The sequence below is a fragment of the Salvelinus fontinalis genome, chromosome 13 (genome assembly GCF_029448725.1).
Source record: "Salvelinus fontinalis isolate EN_2023a chromosome 13, ASM2944872v1, whole genome shotgun sequence".
Lineage (NCBI taxonomy): Eukaryota > Metazoa > Chordata > Actinopteri > Salmoniformes > Salmonidae > Salvelinus > Salvelinus fontinalis.
In genome coordinates this window covers 38,489,857-38,515,398 of record NC_074677.1, presented here as the reverse complement: position 1 = coordinate 38,515,398, position 25,542 = coordinate 38,489,857, and the positions used below count along the sequence as shown (strand labels likewise).

Here is a 25,542-nt window from a genome sequence, read left to right as displayed (position 1 = left end):
TAGAAATCTGCTCTTATGTAACTCATGACTCAAGAAGAAGCATGAGCCGATTGCAGTGACGTCATGCCCCAGATTTATTTATTACAAGGAAAACTATCTAACCCTTGCTGTGCAGCAACGAAAGCTGTTCTACCTTATGTAGGGCTTTGATTGCGTGGTATGATTGATGATGTTAATTGGGCCTCCTCAATTTCTTGAATAGCAGACTATCTGAAATAGTTCATATAAGGCAACCTTAGGAAACTGTCCTACATTTTTCTATAAGATAAATGAAAGTAGGCTACACTAGAGCAGAGCAGAATATGATAGAATACTTTATTATCCCCTGAGGATGTTATTTTGTACAGGTTAGACTACACAATCAACTCAGCAGGAGGTACAGTTACAGTCACATAGGCCTACATAAGACAGACGGTGTCACACAATACAAAGCAGAGGTAACAGTACATCAGAAGAAAATATGCTCTGCACATAATTTCAGTCATTTTTTGTAAAATAATACTAGTAAAATGTATTTTTGTGACTAGTATATGGGAGTCTTCTTATGAGGCAATCAAAGACATGCATCATGCCCTTCCTTCAAAAAATGAATATTCAAACCATTTGAAACATTGGCCTAATTCAGTCTGTAATCCTTTCGGCTGCACGGATATGGATAATACTCCTTCAATCAAACCACATTAAATTTTTGATGGCAAAAGGTTTGTGGTCATCATTCCATTACTGCAACACACTGCAATGATGTGAACCATTATTTTAAAGTCATTAAATATTCAAGTTTCCATTTGCCTTGATTATGTTCCCTCTAAGCTGCTCGCGGGCGCAGGACTGCCGCACAAAATAAATATCAGGCCACATAGAGAAGCAGAAGATTGAACTTCAACTTTCTAGTTTTCCCCTTTAGTTAACGCTATCAACGTTTCCCTCTACTGGGGGAATTGCCAATATTAGCCACTTTCACTGCAACATACCGAAACAAAACAAACTATGCAAGAGATTTTCTTGTACAGTAGGCAGAACACACCAGAGTAAGATTCTATTGCAGTGACAGGCACAACTCAGCCCGTACTCTACAGACCAGCGTGGCAATACCAATCAGAGCTTCAGTATCTCTATATGCAAATAGACTATTGCCATATATGGATCTGTGCCGTTTAGTTTGAACTGGACTGTGTTTACAGCATGAGTGGTCACGAGTAGACGTGCATTGCATGTAGCCACGTGTGGACATTTGTTCATATTCTTTGCTAGTAAGTGAGTTATTAACCAGCTAATTTCTAGTCAGCAATGCGGGAGTGGTTGTTTCCTACAAGAGCACAAAGCGTGTGCATTTCTAGCCATCTTTGAAAAGTGAGTCAGGTAAAGATAATTATTTCTGTCTTAAGGGGCGGTGTTGTATTTTGAGACAGGATTGACTAAGCTAAGTAGCCAATAGGCAGAGGGTAGCATAATTTTTCTGATTCTCTGTAATAATGGTATGGGAATAATAATGAACTTTATTTAATAATGAACTTTATTCAGCAGCATACCACCCTGCATACCACTGCTGGCTTGCTTCTGAAGCTAAGCAGGGTTGGTCCTGGTCAGTCCCTGGATGGGAGACCAGATAATGCTGGAAGTGGTGTTGGAGGGCCAGTAGGAGGCACTCTTTCCTCTGGTCTAAACAAAGATCCCAATGCCCCAGGGCAGTGATTGGGGACACTGCTCTGTGTAGGATGCTGTCTTTCGGATGGGACGTTAAACGGGTGTCCTGACTCTCTGAGGTCATTAAAGATCCCATGGCACTTATCGTAAGAGTAGGGGTGTTAACCCCGGTGTCCTGGCTAAATTCCCAATCTGGCCCTCAACCATCCCGGTCCCCTAATAATCCCCAGTTTACAATTGGCTCATTCATCCCCTCCTCTCCCCTGTAACTATTCTCCAGGTCGTTGCTGCAAATGAGAACGTGTTCTCAGTCAACTTACCTGGTAAAATAACGGATAAATAAAAATATTTTGTAAAGTGTTTTCTTGCATCAAACAACACATTTTCAGTCAACTTCTTGTCTGAAGGACAAGTGGGTAAACAGGTTAATGTCAAACCCTGCATATTCTTTTCAAAATTTCACGGAATGTAGGTCTACATTTAACACCACACATTGTCTGCTACTGTAGGCTGAATGATAGAACATCTATTTCCATGTTAAAATGTTATGGGATGCATTTTCTCCATTGTGTTTGATGGTAGACCACTCTGGTAGGCCTACATTATGATAAAATAGCCACAGCAGCCTACTTGGCCACTGTTATAACTGTACTGTAACTTAAAGCAGATGGAGCCTCAGTGTTCACAGTAAACGTGCCAGAAGTTGCACAGAATTGTCACAACGTTCAAGTTTGCGCTCTGCAGACCAGACATTTGCTCAGTGGCAAAACATTTTTTGACATTTTTTGTCGCTCTTATCCAGAGCGACTTACAAATTGGTGCATTCACCTTATGACATCCAGAGATACGCTGTCAGCCCTCAACTGGCTACCATCTCCTTTTCCTCACTCATCTGCACATTTCTATCTACTAGTATCTGTTTCTCCCTGTATTTCATGCTCTTACCATCCAATTCCTTTATTTTTATGGATACCACTGCCCTTTCACTCTGACTGTTTGGCTCAACTATGAGGTCTTCCTAGCAAAGCTGTGTCATGGCAGTAGTATAGAGGGTCAGTTCAAGCCCTGGTAATAAAGGTTGAAAATAAACAACAAGCCTTCACTTGAGTTTATAGCTAAAGTAGATGCAGCAAGCTCTGTTAAGGAGGTGATGCTATAACCTTTGCTTTCACATACCTCATTGACATTCTTTTATTTTATTGGAAGTGCGTTCAGAGAGGAAGTGGGGTCTCTGACCCCTCCTTATGATGTAGAGGGTTTTCACGTCTCTTTGCCTGAAAAAATGCTGGTGAAATCCACACATTTTTGACTGCACCCCATTTGATTAGAAAAAGACCTTCCATACATACATGTATTTGCCCATTGTAGAGTGCTCAGAAAGTGACTTTTTGGTCCTGAATGCCAAAACATTCAAGAGATAAAGGTCCTCAAAGTAGATATATTTTGCATACCCCACCTGTCACGCCCTGACTTTAGTTATCTTTGTTTTCTTTATTATTTTGGTAAGGTCAGGGTGTGACGAGGGTGGTTGTCATGTTCCTGACCTGTTTTCCTTGTTTTTGTATGTGTTTAGTTGGTCAGGGCGTGAGTTGGGGTGGGCATTCTATGTTATGTGTTTCTATGTTTAGGTTATTTGTCTATTGGCCTGATATGGTTCTCAATCAGGGACAGGTGTTTTACGTTTCCTCTGATTGAGAACCATATTAAGGTAGGCTGTTCTCACTGTTTGTTTGTGGGTGATTGTTCCTGTGTCTGTGTCTGTCGCACCACACGGGACTGTTTCGTTTTCGTTCGTTTGGTTAGTCTGTTCCTGTTCGTGCGTTCTTCGTGTTATATTGTAAGTTCTCATGTTCAGGTCTGTCTACGTTGTTTTGTAAATCTATTCAAGTGTGCTTCGTGTTTTTCGTCTTGTTTGAATAAATTCATTATGTCTGCATACAACGCTGCGTTTTGGTCAGACCCTTACTCCTTCACCTCATCCGAGGAGGAGGAATTAGACAGCCGTTACAGTGGTATGTGTGTTTTTGTCTTGTCTAGGTGTGTGTGTGTAGTCTAGGCATTATGTAGGTCTATGGTGGCCTAGATTGGTTCCCAATCAGAGGCAGCTGTTTATTGTTGTCTCTGATTGGGGATCCTATTTAGGTTGCCATTTTCCAGTTTGGTTGGTGGGTGATTGTCTATGCGATGTTGCATGTTTGCACTCAGTGTTATAGCGTTCACGTTTGTTTTGTTATTTTGTATTGTTTGTTAAGTGTTCTTCATTATTAAAAGGAAGAATGTATTCTAATCACGCTGCGCCTTGGTCTCCTCACTACGATGTTCGTGACACCACCATACCGTGAGACAACCATGTCTTCATCACTGGAAAATATACATGGTTAATGTCATTTAGAAACTTACAAACAGGGTTGTCAAGCTATTTGATCATTTATTTTAAAGAAAAATGTACATTATTGACATTGTCAATTATCTAAAATACATTTTTTTCAAGAAATTAACAAATAGTTTGACAACCCTATTGGTAAGCTTTTAAATGATATCAAACGTAACCGTTTATCTGTTCCTGTGATGAAGACATTGATGTCTCATTGTATGGCAGGGTATTCAAATGGGTCAACTCTGAGCACCTTAATCTCCTGAATGTTTTGCCATTCAGGTAAAAAAGTCACTTTCTGACCACTTCTTCCATGGGGAAACATGTATGGAACGTTTTGTTTTAAATTAAAAGGAATGCTGTCAAAAAGTGACTGAATTCAAATGGATTTACCCTGCTGTGTGAACGTTAGGTAACTGATGACATGTACGCCTCTGATGTTACAGAGCCTGCTGGAGGGAAAGTAGGTTACTGGGCCATGTCCTGCAAGCTTAGACTGAACACTAGTCAGAATATTGCTGGAGCTGCATTGTGTGACTGGCCATCCACAAATGGAGCAGGTCCATGCAATAGGAAAGGCATCTTTGCTTGTGCTCTGTCCCTTTAAGAAAGACAGTCGGCTCTCCTCAAAGCTTTTATGAAGGTTCGACTCATGTTGATTAATTTCAACTGCACAAAATATAGAGGAAACATGACTACAGGTTTATTTTTTAGGGGTCTGGAGATGAGTTTAGCCTTGAGCAGTGAGAATCGCACTGCACCATTTTCTATTTCCATGATTTACCTGAGAATGCTTCTTTATGTATTCTCTCAATGAAACTGAGTGTCTGTATCGCAAAAGTTTTTTTGTTCAACTGCTATTATTGTGTTATTAGGTGTCTTTGTTAAAGAGAAACAACAAGCTTACCAGTGTGCTGGAGTTTTTCTTTTTAAAGGCAGTTTTATATCAAAGAAAATGTTCATTTTGTGAATTGACCTGTTAGCATTGTGAAACACAGTTGAACTCCTCTGTCAAGGTGCATTCTGGGAAATCAGTGAGGATTTAGCCTACTGCATGTGAATATAAAGCTCTCTGTCTCTTGTTCTGTATGCCAATATTCTATTCACCAGACAATATTCTATTCACTGACTCAGCCTCTGTCTGACCTCTGAGTTTTGGGTCACAAGGTCTCTACTTAAGGTTCAGCAGCTAGGCGCCAGATATCTAAACCATCTTACAGTGACCTACATCAGTGGCTCTGATTAGGCAGTGCATTCTACTCGGCAGCACCTCAGGACAGAATCCAATCAAACCTGTACTGCTTTGCAGAGAAATAGCAGAGCTCCAAGTGTAAAGTTATGAAACACAGAGAGAATGATTCAGAATGGATTCAGACTTAATTCAATCAGAAAGACACAGGTTAGACAAAGACTGTGCCCTGACCCTTTATGTCATGGACAGGTCAGGGAGAAATCCTAGTCTGAGAGCCAATCCGAAGAAAAGGATCTAACTCCAAAGCTGCGATGGTTTGATTTGGGGGTGCCTGGTATCTGTAGTCCTCAACAGTCTAGTCAGTTTGTATGGGAACAGGAGGTTTGGAAGATAAGATGGAGCCGGGGTTAGCATAGCTTCACAGGCCAGTAGAAGTCAATAGTTAGTGATTTGGACTACATTTAAACCTCCTTAAATCTCTAGTAACTGATGTAAAATATTAAAGGCAGTCACCCTGGCAGTGCACAACTGTTATACAGCAAGCATCTATTTGCGGGCCCCTTCTTCAGTTGTGTTGTGTCACCTTGTGTTTGTGCTGTTTTTTTGGGACACCGAAAATGTCATGTCACATGAGTGTCAGCTGCACTGTGCCACATTAAATATCACCATAATAATGCCTCCCATCACCAACATCATGCATTTGATGGTTATTTTCCTGTCTCTTATGTCCTCAGGCAGTGACTGATAATACAGTGAACAAATACTTGTTTCCTGGGAAGTCGTTGTTATAGCAAAGAGAATATTTATTTCATAAATTTTTTAAGGGGATCCCTAAGCCCTTCTTTTGGAAAATAATTGGAAAGGATGTAAGAGCAGTAATTAACACTTAACTACTGTAATGAAGTGACAGTGAAGTGTAATGCATCTGCCAACAGGATTAGAATATGACTGACTCGTAACCAGTCATACAAATTATATTCTTGAGATTTTGGTGTCCCCTGCTGGGATAGGTTGAGGATACAACTATTGATCAGTTACATAATTAGATCAGTGTTAACACGTCTGGAATACATTATTTATTTATCATTCCCATCGCTCCTTTTTTGAAAATGAAGTACACTGCTCAAAACAATAAAGGGAACACTTAAACAACACAATGTAACTCCAAGTCAATCACACTTCTGTGAAATCAAACTGTCCACTTAGGAAGCAACACTGATTGACAATAAATTTCACATGCTGTTGTGCAAATGGAATAGACAAAAGGTGGAAATTATAGGCAAATAGCGAGACACCCCCAATAAAGGAGTGGTTCTGCAGGTGGTGACCACAGACCACTTCTCAGTTCCTATGCTTCCTGGCTGATGTTTTGGTCACTTTTGAATGCTGGCGGTGCTTTCACTCTAGTGGTAGCATGAGACGGAGTCTAAAACCCACACAAGTGGCTCAGGTAGTGCAGCTCATCCAGGATGGCACATCAATGCGAGCTGTGGCAGGAAGGTTTGCTGTGTCTGTCAGCGTAGTGTCCAGAGCATGGAGGCACTACCAGGAGACAGGCCAGTACATCAGGAGACGTGGAGGAGGCCGTAGGAGGGCAACAACCCAGCAGCAGGACCGCTACCTCCGCCTCGCATTGATGTGCCATCCTGAATGAACTGCACTCCCTGAGCCACTTGTGTGGGTTGTAGACTCTGTCTCATGCTACCACTAGAGTGAAAGCACCGCCAGCATTCAAAAGTGACCAAAACATCAGCCAGGAAGCATAGGAACTGAGAAGTGGTCTGTGGTCACCACCTGCAGAACCACTCCTTTATTGGGGGTGTCTCGCTAATTGCCTATAATATCCACCTTTTGTCTATTCCACTTGCACAACAGCATGTGAAATTTATTGTCAATCAGTGTTGCTTCCTAAGTGGACAGTTTGATTTCACAGAAGTGGGATTGACTTGGAGTTACATTGTGTTGTTTAAGTGTTCCCTTTTATTTTTTTGAGCAGTGTATAACAAAGATGAGATCAAGTGCTGCCCATTACCCCAGTTGAATAGGCCTGACAGGCATGACACAGCACAATTGGATCATGCTATGGATTACATTTGACATTTGAGTCATTTAGAGCGACTAACAGCAACAATTACGGTTAAGTGCCTTGCTCAAGGGCACATCAACAGATGTGGTCACCTAGGTGGCTTGGGGACTCGAACCAGCAAACTTTCAGTTACTATCCCAATGCTCTTAACTGCTAGGCTACCTGCCTAGTACAGCTTAGTGCTTGTCATATAAACAAAAAATAGGCATTTCTGTTATCAGATAACCCATAATCATTTAACGGATTAAACCTATGGTGGAAATACAGATATGCAAATCTAGAGGTAGAAAGGCCTGACATTATAACCTAAATATGTCAGGTAGCTTGTGGTTCCGTATGTCATTAGGCACAGAATCCTGGTGATCCTGTGTACTGTAGTAGTACTGTAGTATTCCTTGGTGTACTTGGTGGTGGCTTCATATGCCCAGTGGAACTATGTTGCACATGACTCTTGAGTGTATGTCTGGTATTCATGTCACCCTCTTTAACCTTCTAACTGTGACAGACAAAATGTTCAGCTCGGGTTATACAACTGCCAGTACAGACGTCATTAGCCTCTCTGCTGATGTCGCTCATCTCTGGGCCACAGCACACTGTCTTTGTACTTACTAGCTACAGGCAGAGACCTACTAGGGGCATGATTAAAGACACTAAATTCCTTTCTTCCAGTTGTTCAAATGAAATTCATGTGTTGTGTGTCGTGTAGCTTCAGTGGATACATTGAAATTAGTTAGCAGAAATGGCATGCATACTTATTCCTAAAGGCATGCGTACCTACTGAATGTGAAACATTTACTAAGATAACATTTCTAAGGTTTTTTCCCCTGCAGTGTTCATTTCTACCACTCAAACATTACTACAAAATCCATGGGCTAAAAAACCTAGCTAAAAAATGTTAGTTGACATGGGCTAGTTGATCTGGACATTTCTGACAAAATAGCTCTCTTAGGTATGCAATGACTCACATGACAAGTGGAAAACTAATAATTCACTACCCAATTTTGAAATTGCACCTTGCATTCTACTACCTTGCATCCCCCCCCCCCCCCCCCCCCCCCCCCCCCCCCCCGATCCCACGCCCCACAGTTGGGAACCACTGGCCTAGAAGACCTGGAATCCCCAGACAGATGGTGATACGTGCAGCTGGTTCACAGTATCATAGAATAGACCTCTCACATAATGAGTCTAGTTAACTAAGAGGTGAACATACTTCAATCTGGGTCTATTTTAATCCCCAACCGTGTGCCAGACAGGGATGCCTTGTAGAGGGTCTATTCTTATGGCTGGTTGTAATAATCCTGGCTTTATCTGAGTCTCCCAAGGCAAAAGGTCACAGTCAAGGATTGGGTGTGGCTACAGTGGTGCTCTCAGAGGAAGATCGTTTGGTTTCAAAATATGAGCAGTCTCAGCCCTTGTGTGAATGCTCAGGGTGTTGATTGTGCGTCTATTACTGACGTAATCATTTGTTTGTGTTATGGAATACTACAAATGCACATTTGGCGCTTCTCCCTGAATGCTTATCAAATGAGCAAATGTCTAAATCACTGTAGAGTAGAGTATAGCTCTGACAATTCCCTAGTATGAACTAGATAAAAGTATTTCCACATGTTAATAACCCGTTTTAAATTATAAGGAAATTATAAATGAATTTTTACAAACCTTTACTCACATGTGGGTTCAAATGTCAAAGCTGTGCAAATTCTGTAGTAGAATCTTAGGCAATATTTTGATTTAGGATATAGAGGCGGTGTCACGACTTCCGCCGAAGTCGGTTCCTTTCTTTGTTTTGGCGGCGTTCGGCGATCGACGTCACCGGTCTTCTAGCCATCGCCGATCCACCTTTCATTTTCCATTTGTTTTGTCTTGTCTTCTTACACACCTGGTTTACATCTCCTACTAATTTACATGTGTATTTAGCCCTCTGTTCCCTCCATGTCTGTGTGGGGTATTGTTTATTGTCAAGGTTGGTACGCTTCCGGCTGATTTGCCCCGGGTTTTGTTTTATACCCGTGCTTTGTGGCAACCGGTACTTTGTACTTGGGTTTTATACTTTGTGCTGCCTTACTTCTTCTTTGGGCATTTGTGTTGTGACGCGGTTGCGTTCTGTACTTGCCTAAGTAAAGTGCTTTGTCCCTTCATCTCTGCTCTCCTGAGCCTGACTTCCATAAACCAGCTACATCCACCATTGACAGGGGGTATGACATTCTATTATTACAATGCTTAGAAGATGCTGTCACACCTTAACTCTCTACTCTTAACATTGCTTGTATTTTGGAGTTAATTTGTGGCGGCTTTTCCTTGCCAGAGTGTCTGTCATATTTTCCCGCACAAATGTGTTCTTTCTCATACACGTCGCTGTGTATACATGTCAAGTGGGAGAGATGTGTGTGACTTGTTACCGTGTTTTTTGTTGTTGCTAAAAAGCATTCGCTTTCCCAGACCAAACTAGAGGGAGTATAAGGTAGGGCTGTCTCTGACCAAAAAAAAGTTTGGTCGACCGAGAGTTGTCTGTTCTTTCGACCAATTGATCCTCACGCTGCTGCGCCTTACACTCCTGAAGTTGCTGGTAATAGGCTACACCAGTGGTTGGCAACCTTTTCCTTCTGGAGTGCCAAGTTATCGTACCATTTCTACTGATCTGCGTACCAGTTATAATTGTCATTTGCACATTTTTGTCAAATTTTCATTTAATTTATAATAGTCTTCATATCTCTAAATCAATCTTATGTGGTTAATCAAAATTCTATCTAAATGAAAATGCTACAAATCTAAAAGTAATTGTCTTGTCATTGCCAACATGTAAATATAGCCTACATAAAGCACCCCCTCCCCACAAAAAAATGTAATAAAAATGTCAGCCCACGGGTAAATATCCTGATAAAAATAAATATCCTATAAATCACATTGGCTCTGCATGGACTGTCTGCTGTAAGGAACTTGAAACATTGTATTAACTATTATCTTGGTCTAGCCTGAAGATTCTAGTGCTAGCAAGTTTCCAGACAGACAAACACAGCTGTAGGCTATTTGCTCAAGGGATAAGAAGTAATCCGATAGGTCTTTTTTAGGCCTTTTCCACCGAATCAGAGCATTACATTTTTCCCCCTTTCACGTTGTGGTTATCGAAAGGGATAGAGCTGGAATTTTTTTTTTAAATAGGCTACATTGAGGAGCTATTGTCATTCTCAATGGACGTAAAAACGGACTTTGTTTGAGGCGAAGAAAACATGACATTGAGAAGCTCCACAGTGATGGTGAGTTAAGATAATCAGAAATAGTATCAAATCCCCAAATGGGCACATTTATAAGCTTACATTTGCGCACAGGCCAAGTAGCCTAGGCCTACTTCTATGCGTAGCCAGGTGATTGTCCTTACTCAAGATTGACAGAAGCGCTCCAAACTAAAGACAATTAATAAATTGACAACTCTTACATGGAATTAAATAAACCCCCAGAAATGCTCACAAGTGAAGCCTAGGTTGTGCCCTCTGCAAACAACGTGTCCACTCCTCAAGATTGACGGTAAGACTGTAATAATACTATATTGAATGCTTTAATAGAAATTACCGTAACCAAACAAACATTGTAGATGAGAAATGATGGTAATTAATGGTAAATGTACTACTGGTGAAACTGGTGTGCCATCCCCGCGGCCTCCACAATAGATTAGTCAACTCAAACAGGTGTAAATCAGGCAGGTGTCTCATGTGCCGTAGGATCTTTTTTATATATTTGCCACTGCTCAACAACAAAAAATCTTTCTCGACTAACCAACAGCCTATCGACCAAACAATTGACCAGTCGAGGAAATGGGGTCAGCCCTAGTATAAAGAGCTGTGTTAAAGAGAAACTGCTCCTAAAAAGCAACTTCTTGTTTTGACAATGTCCTATGTCAGAAACATTTATTCTAGTATCAGAATTTACTACACAGTGTAGGATTTGTAGTTAGGATAATTTTGGTGATAAAGTATGTCACGGAATGAAAGGTACAATAACAGTTTTCTGTGGGTTGGCAGCACCGACGTAATCATCAATTTGTAGCACAATTTGGTTTGACATCCGATATCCCTATGTGGCTAGTTGGGGACCATAAGTAAATTCCACAATGTACATGAGACAATATTTTAAAAAGGTCAATAGCTCTGAATTTCAATGACTAAAAACTTCAATGACTAGAAATTCATATACAAATATTGAAAGCATTTAATGAGACAACTAAAAGATGTGCAACATTAAAATATTGTCCCATTTACATTTTGTAATTTATGGACGGTTCCTAACTATACCCAGAGTGAGGCTACCCAAAGTCAAACCAACTTTGCCATGGTCGCACACCAGCCGGCTGAAGCTAACTGGCTAAAAATGTGTCTAACTTCCCACCTGCGAACACACACAAGACACCCACAACAAAACACAACCCCGAAACCAGCTCACGTTTGAATTCAGTCATGGCCACTAGCATTTCTTAATGAACCAGAGGATGTGGCGATGTCAGAGGAAGGCCCTAAAAACTGTCAACAACTCCTGCCACCGAAGTCATAGACTGTTCTCTCTGCTACCTCACAGAACAGCTTCTACCCCCAAGCCATAAGACTGCTGAACAGTTAATCAAATGGCTACTCAGTCAATTTACATTGACCACCTTTATTATTTACTCATTTATCTTAATTGTTTTGCACTGACTTTCTTACACTGGCTCTGTGCACATTCACTAGACTCTACTCACATCCTCACACATACTACATTGACACACACACACACATGCACTACATACGCTCACACACACAAAACACACACACATGCATATTGACGCCACACACACACACACTTTACACACGCTGCTGCTGCTACTCTGTTTATTATATATCCTGACTGACAAGTCTCTTTTACCCCTACCCACATGTAAATACTGTATTATCTCAATTACCTCAACTAGAGGTCGACCGATTATGATTTTTCAACGCCGATACCGATTATTGGAGAACCAAAAAAAGCCGATACCGATTAATCGGACGATTTTATTTATTTATTTTATTTTTATTTTAAATTTACATTTATTTTTTATTATTTTTTTGTTGTTGTTGTAAGAATGACAATTACAACAATACTGAATTAATCATCAATAGAATCAATTTAGCCTCAAATAAATAATGAAATTAAATAATGAAATTTGGTTTAAATAATGCAAAAACAATGTGTTGGAGAAGAAAGTAAAAGTGCAATATGTGCCATGTAAGAAAGCTAACGTTTAAGTTCCTTGCTCAGAACATGAGAACATATGAAAGCTGGTGGTTCCTTTTAACATGAGTCTTCAATATTCCCAGGTAAGAAGTTTTAGGTTGTAGTTATTATAGGAATTCTAGGACTATTTCTAGGAATTCTAGGGCTATATACAAGGATTACCAGTACTGAGTCAAATCAAAATCAAATCAAATTTTATTTGTCACATACACATGGTTAGCAGATGTTAATGCGAGTGTAGCGAAATGCTTGTGCTTCTAGTTCCGACAATGCAGTAATAACCAACAAGTAATCTAACCTAACAATTCCACAACTACTACCTTATACACACAAGTGTAAAGGGAGAAAGAATATGTACATAAAGATATATGAATGAGTGATGGTACAGAACGGCATAGGCAAGATGCAGTAGATGGTATAGAGTACAGTATATACATATGAGATGAGTAATGTAGGGTATGTAAACATAAAGTGGCATAGTTTAGTGATACATGTATAGTGATACATGTATTACATAGAGATGGCAAGATGCAGTAGATGATATAGAGTACAGTATATACATATACATATGAGATGAGTAATGTAGGGTATGTAAACATTATATTAAGTGGCATTGTTTAAAGTGGCTAGTGGTACATTTTTACATAATTTCCATCAATTCCCATTATTAAAGTGGCTGGAGTTGAGTCAGTATGTTGGCAGCGGCCGCTAAATGTTAGTGGTGGCTGTTTAACAGTCTGATGGCCTTGAGATAAGCTGTTTTTCAGTCTCTCGGTCCCTGCTTTGATGCACCTGTACTGACCTCGCCTTCTGGATGATAGCGGGGTGAACAGGCAGTGGCTTGGGTGGTTGTTGTCCTTGATGATCTTTATGGCCGTTCTGTGACATCGGGTGGTGTAGGTGTCCTGGAGGGCAGGTAGTTTGCCCCCGGTGATGCGTTGTGCAGACCTCACTACCCTCTGGAGAGCCTTACGGTTGTGGGCGGATTAGTTGCTGTACCAGGCGGTGATACAGCCCGACAGGATGCTCTCGATTGTGCATCTGTAGAAGTTTGTGAGTGCTTTGGTGACAAGCCGAATTTCTTCATCCTCCTGAGGTTTAAGAGGCGCTGCTGCGCCTTCTTCACAACGCTGTCTGTGTGGGTGGACCAATTCAGTTTGTCCGTGATGTGTACACCGAGGAACTTAAAACTTTCCACCTTCTCCACTACTGACCCGTCGATGTGGATAGGGGGGTGCTCCCTCTGCTGTTTCCTGAAGTCCACAATCATCTCCTTTGTTTTGTTGACGTTGAGTGTGTGAGAATTTTCCTGACACCACACTCCGAGGGCCCTCACCTCCTCCCTGCAGGCCGTCTCGTCGTTGTTGGTAATCAAGCCTACCACTGTAGTGTCATCCGCAAACTTGATGATTGAGTTGGAGGCGTGCATGGCCACGCAGTCATGGGTGAACAGGGAGTACAGGAGAGGGCTCGGAACGCACCCTTGTGGGGCCCCAGTGTTGAGGATCAGCAGGGTGGAGATGCTGTTACCTACCCTCACCACCTGGGGCGGCCCGTCAGGAAGTCCAGGACCCAGTTGCACAGGGCGGGGTCGAGACCCAGTGTCTCGAGCTTGATGACGAGTTTGGAGGGTACTATGGTGTTAAATGCTGAGCTGTAGTCGATGAACAGCATTCTCACATAGGTATTCCTCTTGTCCAGATGGGTTAGGGCAGTGTGCAGTGTGGTTGCGATTGCGTAGTCTGTGGACCTATTGGGTCGGTAAGCAAATTGGAGTGGGTCTAGGGTGTCCGGTAGGGTGGAGGTGATATGGTCCTTGACTAGTCTCTCAAAGCACTTCATGATGACGTACCCCTGCAATGTGCAGGGGTACGAGGTAGTTGACGTTAGAGGTCGACCGATTAATCGCAATGGCCGATTTAATTAGGGCCGATTTCAAGTTTTTATAACAATCGGAAACCGGTGATTTTGGACGCCGATTTAGCCGTTATTTTTTACACCTTTATTTAACTAGGCAAGTCAGTTAAGAACACATTCTTATTTTCAATGACGGCCTAGTGGGTTAACTGCCTTGTTCAGGGGCAGAACGACAGATTTTTACCTTGTCAGCTCAGGGATTCAATCTTGCAACCTTACGGTTAACTAGTCCAACGCTCTAACCACCTGCCTCACAAGGAGCCTACCAGTTACGCGAATGCAGTAAGAAGCCAAGGTAAGTTGCTAGCTAGCATTAAACTTATCTTATAAAAAACAATCAATCAATCAATCATAATCACTAGTTAACTACACATGGTTGATGATATTACTAGTTTATCTAGAGTGTCCTGCGATGCATATAATCGATGCGGTGCGCATTCGCGAAAAAGGACTGTCGTTGCTCCAACGTGTACCTAACCATAAACATCAATGCCTTTCTTAAAATCAATACACAGAAGTATATGTTTTTAAACCTGCATATTTAGCTGAAAGAAATCCAGGTTAGCAGGCAATATTAACCAGTTGAAATTGTGTCACTTCTCTTGCGTTCATTGCACGCAGAGTCAGGGTATATGCAACAGTTTGGGCTGCCTGGCTCATTACGAACTAATTTGCCAGAATTTTACGTAATTATGACATAAGGTTGTGCAATGTAACATGAATATTTAGACTTATGGATGCCACCGGTGAGATAAAATACGTAACGGTTCCGTATTTCACTGAAATAATAAACGTTTTGTTTTCGAGATGATAGTTTCCGGATTCAACCATATTAAGGACCTAAGGCTCGTATTTCTGTGTGTTATTATGTTATAATTAAGTCTATGATTTGATAGAGCAGTCTGACTGAGCGATGGTAGGCACCAGCAGGCTCGTAAGCATTCATTCAAACTGCACTTTCGTTTGTTTTGCAAGAAGCTCTTTGCAATGCTTCAAGCATTGCTCTGTTTATGACTTCAAGCCTATCAACTCCCGAGATTAGGCTGGTGTAACCGATGTGAAATGGCTAGCTAGTTAGCGGGGTGTGCGCTAATAGCGTTTCAAACGTCACTCGCTCTGAGACTTGAAGTAGTTGTTCCCCTTGCTCTACATGGGTAACGCTGCTTCGAGGGTGGCTGTTGTCGATGTGTTCCTGGTTCGAGCCCAGGTAGCGGCGAGGAGAGGGATGGAAGCTATACTGTTACACTGGCAATACTAAAGTGCCTATAAGAACATCCAATAGTCAAAGGTATATAAAATACAAATCGTATAGAGAGAAATAGTCCTAGAATTCCTATAATAACTACAACCTAAAACTTCTTACCTGGGAATATTGAAGACTCATGTTAAAAGGAACCAGCAGCTTTCATATGTTCTCATGTTCTGAGCAAGGAACTTAAACGTTAGCTTTCTTACATGGCACATATTGCACTTTTACTTTCTTCTCCAACACATTGTTTTTGCATTATTTAAACCAAATTTCATTATTTAATTTCATTATTTATTTGAGGCTAAATTGATTCTATTATTGTTGTTGTTGATTCTATTGATTCTATTATTGTTGTTGTTTTTATTGTGTTACTATTTCCTTTTTTATTTAGCAAATATTTGTCTTTTTAACTCTGTACTGTTGGGAATGGGTTTGTAAGTAAGCATTTCACTGTAAAGTCTACACCTGTTGTATTCTGCACGTGACCAATAAAAATGTATTTGATTTGATTTTAAATCTAAAAGGCCAAATCAGGAAGTGCAGTACACTCTTACACAATGAGGAAAATTAGGTAGCAATTGACAGGAATGACACATTGGATCATATTTTCCATGGATAGTTTGTTCTGCTTTTCAAAGCCATTCCAGTATGCTCCACTTACAGCTTTATCAGCTTCACCTTTAGATCTGAAATGTATTTAGTTTTATGATACTGATGGTGACAATGATGATGATACTTTGTCAGCCCAAGTGTCAGAGTCCTTGAAGAACAGTGGGTTGGCGCAGAGAGCAGAGGGTTCGAATAAATGTATATTTTATTCCCAGAAAAAACGGTCACGCCACAAACACAAGGCACATAAACTGACCGGCCCATACACAGGACCCAAAATGTCCGGGAAAACAGAATACAAACGAACATCCACAACCTAACAGAAAAACAATCCCGCACAAACCTAGGCGGGCCTAACAGGCTTAAATAGACAAAAATCAAGAAACACAATAAGGAACAGGTGCAACTAATAAGACCAAACGAACAGAAAAGGAAAAAGGGATCGGTGGCGGCTAGTAGACCGGCGACGACGACCGCCGAGCACCGCCCGAACAGGCAGGGGAACCACTTTCGGTGGGAGTCGTGACATCAAGGTGTCTCTTCAGGGTATTGTAACATAATCAAGGCCTTTCTGCAGCAAGGAATTAAATTAAATATGTCAAATCAAATCAAATGTTATTGGTCACATACACTTGGTTAGCAGAGTGTAGGAAAATGCTTGTGTGCTTCTAGTTCCCAACAGTGCAGTAATATCTAACAAGTAATCTAACCATTTCCCAACAGCTACCTAATACACACAAATCTCTAAAGGGGTGAATGAGAATATGTACATATAAATATATGGATGAGAGATGGCCGAGCGGCATAGGCAAGGTGCAATAGATGGTATAAAATACAGTATATACATATGATATGAGTAATGTAAGATATGTAAACATCATTATTAAAATGGCATTATTTAAAGTGATATTGTTTAAAGTGATCAGTGATCCATTTATTAAAGTGGCCAGTGATTGGGTCTCAATGTAGGCAGCAGTCTCTCTGAGTTAGTGACTGCTGTTGGCCTTGAGATAGAAGCTGTTTTTCAGTCTCTCAGTCCCAGCTTTGATGCACCTGTACTGACCTCGCCTTCTGGATGGTAGCGGTGTGAACAGGCAGTGGCTCAGTTGGTTGTTGTCTTTGATGATCTTTTTGGCCTTCCTGTGACATTGGGTGCTGTAGGTGTCATGGAGGGCACATAGGTTTCACCCCGGTGATGCGTTGTGCAGACCTCACTACCCTCTGGAGAGCCTTGCGGTTGAGGGCGGAGCAGTTGCCGTACAAGGCTGTGATACAGCCCGACAGGATGCTCTCGATTGTGCATCTGAAAACGTTTTGTTAGGGTTTTGGGTGACAAGCAATATTTCGTCAGCCTCCTGAGGTTTAAGAGGCGCTATTGCGCCTGCTTCACCACACTGTCTGTGTGGGTGGACCATTTCAGTTTGTCTGTGATATGTACACTGAGGAACTTTAAACTTTCCACCTTCTCCACTGATGTCCCTTCAATGTGGATAGGGGGGTGCTCCCTCTGCTGTTTCCTGAAGTCCACGATCATCTCCTTTGTTTTGTTGATGTTGAGTGAGAGGTTGTCTTCCTGACACCACGCTCCAAGTGCCCTCACCTCCTCCCTGTAGGCTGTCTCGTCGTTGTTGGTAATCAAGCCTACTACTGTTATGTTGTCTGCAAACTTGATGATTGAGTTGGAGGTGTGCATGGCCACGCAGTCATGGGTAAACAGGGAGTACATGAAAGGGCTGAGCACGCACCTTGTGGGGCCCCAGTGTTGAGGGTCAGCGAAGTGGAGATGTTGTTTCCTACCTTCACCACCTTTGGGGCGGCCCATCAGAAAGTCCAGGACCTAATTGCACAGGGTGGGGTTGAGACCCAGGGCCTCCAGCTTGAAGATGAGCTTGGAGGGTGCTGTGGTGTTGAATGCTGTAGTCAATGAACAGCATTCTTACATAGGTATTCCTCTTGTCCAGATGGGATAGGGCTGTGTGATGGCAATTGCATCGTCTGTGGACTTGTTGGGGCGGTATGCAAACTGAAGTGGGTCTAGGGTGGCCGCTAAGGTGATTCTTGTCTAGTCTCTCAAAGCACTTCATGATGACAGAAGTAAGTGCTACGGGGAGGTAGTCATTTAGTTCAGTTATCTTTGCCTTCTTGGGCACAGGAACAATGGTGGCCATCTTGAAGCATGTGGGGACAGCAGACTGGGAAAGGGAGCGATTGAATATGTCAGTAAACACACCAGCCAGCTGGTCTGTGCATGCTCTGAGGACGCGGCTAGGGATGCCATCTGGGCCAGCAGCCTTGCAAGGGTTAACACGTTTAAATGTTTTATTCACGTCGGCCATGGAGAGGGGGAGTGCAGTCCTTGTTAGTGGGCTATGACAGTGGCACTGTATTATCCTCAAAGCGGGCAAAGAAGATGTTTAGTTTGTCTGGAAGCGTGACGTCGGTGTCCGTGACATGGCTGGTTTTCTTTTTGTAGTCCGTGATTTCCTGTAGAACATGCCACATACATCTCATATCTGAACCGTTGAATTGCGACTCCACTTGACCTTGTAACGGCATTTCTTGTTTGATTGCCTTGCGGAGGGAATAACTACACTGTTTATGTTCAGCCATATTCCCAGACCTCTTTCCATGGTTAAATGCGGTGGTTCGCGCGTTCAGTTTTGTGCGAATGCCGCCATCCATCCACTGTTTCTGGTTAGGGTAGGTTTTAATAGTCACAGTGGGTACAACATCTACAATGCATTTCTTTATAAACTCATTCACCGAGTCAGCATACAGATCGATGCTGTTCTCTGAGGCTGACCGAAACATATCCCAGCCGCGTGATTGAAACAATCTTGAAGCGTGGATTCCAATTGGTCAGACCAGAGTTGAATGGTTCTAGTCACTGGTACATCCTATTTGAGTTTCTGCCTATAAGACAGTAGGAGCAAGAAGGCGATGTGGTCGGATTTGCTGAAGGGAGGGTTGGGGAGGGCTTTGTATGCATCACGGAAGTTAGAGTAACAGTGATCGAGTGTATTATCTCCTCGTGTAGTTCAATCAATATGCTGATAGAATTTAGGTAGCTTTGTTCTCAAATTTGCTTTGTTAAAATCCCCAGCTACAATAAATGCAGCCTCAGGATATATGGTTTCCAGTTTACATAGTCCAGTGAAATTCCTTGAGGGCCATCTTGGTGTCTGCTTGAGGGGGAATATACACAGCTGTGACAATAACTGACGAGAATTCTCTTGGGATGTAATATGGCCGGCATTTGATTGTAAGGAATTCTAGGTCGGGTGAGCAGAAGGACTTGAGTTCCTGTATGTTGTTATGATTACACCATGAGTTGTTAATCATGAAGCATACACCCCCGCCCTTCCTCTTCCCAGAGAGGTGTTTATCTCTGTCGGCAGGATGCATGGAGAAGCCCGGTGGCAGAACCGATTCTGACAACATATCCCGAGAGTGCCATGTTTCCATGAAAGAGAATGTTACAATCTCTGATGTCTCTCTGGAAGGCAACCCTTGCTCAAATTGGACATTGGCGAGTAGTATACTCAGGAGCGGTGAGCATGTGCACGTCTACGGAGTTGACCAGGAGGCCGCTCCATCTGCCCCTTTGTAGTTAAAATGTTTCTTAGATGGCTGTTGTTTTGGGTCGGCTTCTGGTATTAGTTCCATTGTCCTGGGTGGTGGTCCAAACAAAGGATCCGCTTCTGGAAAGTCGTATTCCTGGTCATAATGTTGGTAAGTTGACGTTGCTTTTATACCCAATAGTTAATCCCGGCTGTATGTAATAAGACTTAATATTTCCTGCGGTAACAATGTAAGAAATAATACATAAAAAAACAAAGTACTGCATAGTTTCCTAACGAAGCGAGGCGACCATATCTATTGGCGCCATCTAGCCTCCTTTCAGAGCTTGTGTGCACAAAACATGAGCTGCATGGCCCTTCCACCCATGCCCTAGAATTGTGACCCACATATCTGCTCACACACCACTTTAGATAATTGTCATAATATATGCAGCAAAGATCATGTCTTTTGCTCCTGAGCAGGATGCAATAAGAGGCCTGTTCAATGATAGGACTGATAATTTCTTTCTTATTTTGTGGTGTATTGTAAAGGTTTTCTTCCAGGGGTGAAGGAGAGGACCAAAGTGCAGCGCGGCTAGTGTTAAACATGTTTAATACACGAACAAGTGAAACACTACAAACATACAAAATAACAAATGTGCAAAACCGATACAGACCTATCTGGTGCAGAACACAAACACAGAGACAGGTAACAAACACCCACAAAATCCCAACGCAAAACAAGCCTCCTATATATGAGTCTCAATCAGAGACAACGACTACCATCTGTCTCTGATTGAGAACCCACACTAGGCTGACATAGAAACAGACAAACTAGACACACAACATAGAATTCCCACCCAGCTCACGTCCTGACCAACTAAACCACAGGTGTCAAACTCATTCCACGGAGGGCCGAGTGTCTGCGGGTTTTCGCTCCACCCTTGTACTTGATTGATGAATTAACATCACTAATTAGTTAGGAACTCCCCACACCTGGTTGTCTAGGGCTTTATTGAAAGGAAAGACCAAAAACCTGCAGACACAAGGCCCTCCGTGGAATGAGTTTGACACCCCTGATTACTAAACACATACAAAACAACAGAAAACAGGTCAGGAACGTGACATGTATGCTTGGGAAGTTTGTTAAACGATAATGAATGTCAGAAATCTATGTTGTGAAGTATTTGAAGTATTTCAAAGTTAATACAATTTATTTTACCAAACTACATTCATGATACTGTTTTGTTTCTACGTTGACTATTATTAATAGGAGTTCACACAGTCATTTCCATTTAATTGTTGAAATGAATTGCCCCTGGTAGTTTTAGAATCAAAATAAAGTTGCACAGACATTTGCTTTAGGCACATTTCTTAATGAAACCATCTGATGAATTGATTTACCGGGCATTCATTAATACATTAGGATTTGTTCAGGGGATCTATTATTAGGGAAACCGAGATTTCTGAATAATTGTTGAATCTAAACATGTCATAATTGATTAATTGATTGAATCAGAATAGTATGGTGAAACATCATGGCACCAGCTTTGTAGTTAGAATGTTTCTTAGATGGTGCATGAAAACAGTTAGTTCATTTACAAAAAACAGTAGGTCCACTCTCAGAAAGTAGTTCAGAGCTCACTTAATTTTACTTTTTTTAAATCACTTTTATCTGCATCAGGGGATCATACAAAATGTTTAAAGCTAATTTCCTGCAATTCTACAATTTTGCCACGTTTTATGTGTTTTATATGATACCAGAGGTCGAAGCCCGACCGAGTTCTGACCAGTTGAGTATGGGGTCTACACTGAGTGTAATAAAACATTAGGAACACCTTCCTAATGTTGAGTTGCACCCCCGTTGCCATCAGAACAGCCTCAATTCGTTGGGGTATGGACTCTACAAGGTGGCGAAAGCGTTCCACAGGGATGCTGGCCCATGTTGACTCAAATGCTTCCCACAGTTGTGTCAAGTTGGCTGGATGTCCTTTGGGTGATAGACTATTCTTGATACACATGGAAAACTGTTGAGCGTGAAAAACCCACCAGTGTTACAGTTCCTGACACACTGAAACCGGTGCACCTGGCACCTACTACCAAAACCCGTTTAAAGGCACTTAAATCTTTTGTCTTGACGATTCACGCACTGAATGGCACACATACACAATCTCAAGACGTAAAAATCATTATTTAACCTGTCTCTTCCCCTTCATCTATACTGATTTAAAGTGGATTTAACAAGTGACATCAATAAAGGATCAAAGCTTTCACCTGGATTCACCTGGTCAGTCTGTCATGGAAAGAGCAGGTGTTCCTAATGTTTCGTACACTCAATCTATGGCTTTGCTTTTACCAATACATTATTTATGAATAACAATGTCCTATCCCGGACCTCGAGTAAATTACATTACTAAGCTGCTCCCGAATGTACTACGTCAGGACATTTAAATCGATTCTATCATAGTCCATGTGGGTTTTAATGGCATTATGAAGAGCAGCTCTGAACAGTTGAAACGGCATTTTAAAGAGCTGTTTGTCACGCCCTGACCATAGTTTGCTTTGTATGTTTTATGTTTTGTTTGGTCAGGGTGTGATCTGCGTGGGAATTCTATGTTGTATGTCTGGTTTGTCTATTTCTAAGTGTTTGGCCTGATATAGTTCTCAATCAGAGACAGGTGTTTTGCGTTGTCTCTGATTGGGAACCATATTTAGGTAGCCTGTTTTGTGTTGTGGGTTATTGTCTATATGTAAGTTGCCTGTGTCTGCACTTGTGATTTATAGCTTCACGTTCGTTTTGTTGTTTAGTGTTTCTCTTCGTTTATTAAATAGAAGTATGTATTCGTATCACGCTGCGCCTTGGTCCTCCTCTCTTCCACATTACAACGATCGTGACACTGTTTGACTTTCTGCTAGACACTAACAAAAGAACCATCGTATCTGGCCCTGTGCCCTCTGAATCGTGGCATTGAACGCTTTAGCAGGTTTCATTCTCTTCACAAATTACTACGGGATTATTGCAGCTCAATGGGTGTAACTTTTGTTGACAATTTCAATATCTTTTGGAAACAAAACACGTTTTATAAGGAGGATGGAATTCACCCAAATAATTTGGGTTCCTGGATCCTTTCACAGCATTATAAGGCTGCGTTGAGACAATGACTTATCAATGACCCAAGCCCAGCTCATCTAATCCCTACCATTGTGACACAGAGTTGTCATAATGCTTCAGAAAATGTACATTACACCAGGGGCATTGGTAGACACAATGTAAGTTACCTAATTTATGTCCATCTAACTGCCCTGAATGCCTCTGCTGATCCTACAACTATTGTATGCAGTAATCATGTGTCTATGAACCAGATTTATACTGTTAGCATTGAGGCGTTGTGCCCTATGAGGAAGTCGACTGTGTGCAGCTCACCCTGCACTAATATAAATAACATGAGCATATCTACTTCTGCTAAGTTTCCCAGTAAAGCAATGAAAACAAGTAAGCGTACCAGAAAATAAATGCTCAAAAATAGCCCACGTTAACATATGTAGTTTAAGAAACAAGGTTCATGAAATCAATAACTTGCTAGTAACAGATGACAATCATATTCTGACTATCTCTGAAACTCACTTAGATAATAGCTTTGATGATACAGTGGTAGCAATACAAGGTTATAACATTTACAGAAAATATAGAAATGCCAATGGTGGAGGTGTTGCTGTTTATATTCAGAACCATATTCCTGTAAAGATTGAAGAGGATCTCATGTTAAATACTGTAGAAGTAATATGGCTACAGGTTCATCTGCCTCACCTACAGCTCATTCTGGTGGGAAGCTGCTATAGACCACCAAGTGTAAACCGTCAGTAGCTGGATAACATGTGTGAAATGCTTGATAATGTAATGTGATATCAACAGAGGTATATTTTCTGGGTGATTTTAAATATTGACTGGCTTTCATCAAGCTGCCCATTCAAGAAAAAGCTTCAAACTGTAACCAGTGCCTGCAACCTGGTTCAGGTTATCAGTCAACCTACCAGGATAGTTACAAACAGCACAGGAATGAAATCATCAACATGAATTAATCACATCTTTACTAATGCTGCAGAAATTAGTTTGAAAGCAGTATCCAGATCCATCGGATGTAGTGATCACAATATAGTAACCAGCAAGTTATCAACGTTTGGTAAACTTTTGGAAATAATTGTTTGACCAGATACAATGCTACTTTACAGTGAACAAATTGACAACAAACTTTCAGCATGCTTATAGGGAAGGACACTCAACAAGCACAGCACTTACACAAATGACTGATGATTGGCTGAGAGAAATTGATGATAAAAAGATTGTGGGGGCAGTTTTGTTAGACTTCAGTGCGGCTTTTGACATTATCGATCATAGTCTGCTGCTGGAAAAACTTGTGTTATGGCTTTGCACCCCTGCTATATAATAACGAGTTACCTGTCTAACAGAAAACAGAGGGTGTTCTTTAATGGAAGCCTCTCCAACATAATCCAGGTAGAATCTGGAATTCTCCAGGGCAGCTGTGTTGGCCCCTTACTTTAAAAAAATCTTTACTAATGACAGTAAAGCCAGTGTGTATATGTACAGTTGAAGTTTGCTAGTTTGCTTTGTATGTTTCTGTGTTTTGTTTGGTCAGGGTGTGATGTGGGTGGGCATTCTATGTTGTATGTCTAGTTTGTCTATTTCTGTGTTTGACCTGTTGTGGTTCCCAATCAGAGGCAGCTGTCTATCGTTGTCTCTGATTGGGAGCTATACTTAGGTAGCCTGTTTTCCATTGTGTGTTGTAGGTGATTGTTTTCTGTTTAGTGTATGTTCACCTGGCAGAACTGTTTCATTTTCGTATTTCCTCGTTGTTGTTTTGTGTAGTGTTCAGTTTAAATTAAATATGACGAACACTTACCACGCTGCATTTTGGTCCTCCTCTTCTTCCACCAATGAGAATCGTTACATTTGAACTCAGTTTTTCACAATTCCTGACATTTAATCCTAGTAAAAATTCAGTTTTAGGTCAGTTAGGATCACCATTTTATTTTTTAGAATGTGAAAGGTCAGAAAAATAGTAGAGAGAATGATTTATTTCAGCATTTATTTCTTTCATCACATTCCCAGTGGGTCAGAAGTTTACATACACTCAATTAGTATTTGGTAGCATTGCCTTTAAATTGTTTAACTTGGGTCAAATTTTTCGGGTAGCCTTCCACAAGCTTCCCACAATAAGTTGGGTGAATTTTGGCCCATTCCTCCTGACAGAGCTGGTGTAACTGAGTCAGGTTTGTAAGCCTCCTTGCTCGCACATGCTTTTTCAGTTCTGCCCACACATTTTCTTTAGGATTGAGATCAGGGCTTTGTGATGGCCACTCCAATACCTTGACTTTGTTCTCCTTAAGCCATTTTGCCACAACTTTGGAAGTATGCTTGGGGTCATTGTCCATTCGGAAGACCCATTTGCGACCAAGCTTTAACTTCCTGACTGATGTCTTGAGATGTTGCTTCAATATATCCACATAATTTTCCGTCCTCATGATGCCATCTATTTTGTGAAGTGCACCAGTCCCTCCTGCAGCATAGCACCCCCACAACATGATGCTGCCACCCCCGTGCTTCACGGTTGGGATGGTGTTCTTCGGCTTGCAAGCCTCCCCCTTTGTCCT

At 41.5% G+C, this 25,542-nt stretch overlaps 1 protein-coding gene across 4 annotated transcripts in view; it reads left to right on the top strand.

Annotated features, from left to right (window-relative positions):
• LOC129868630 (neuronal PAS domain-containing protein 2-like) overlaps positions 1-25,542 on the top strand; it is a 76,406-nt gene that overhangs the window by 1,277 nt on the left and 49,587 nt on the right. The window lies entirely within an intron of this gene.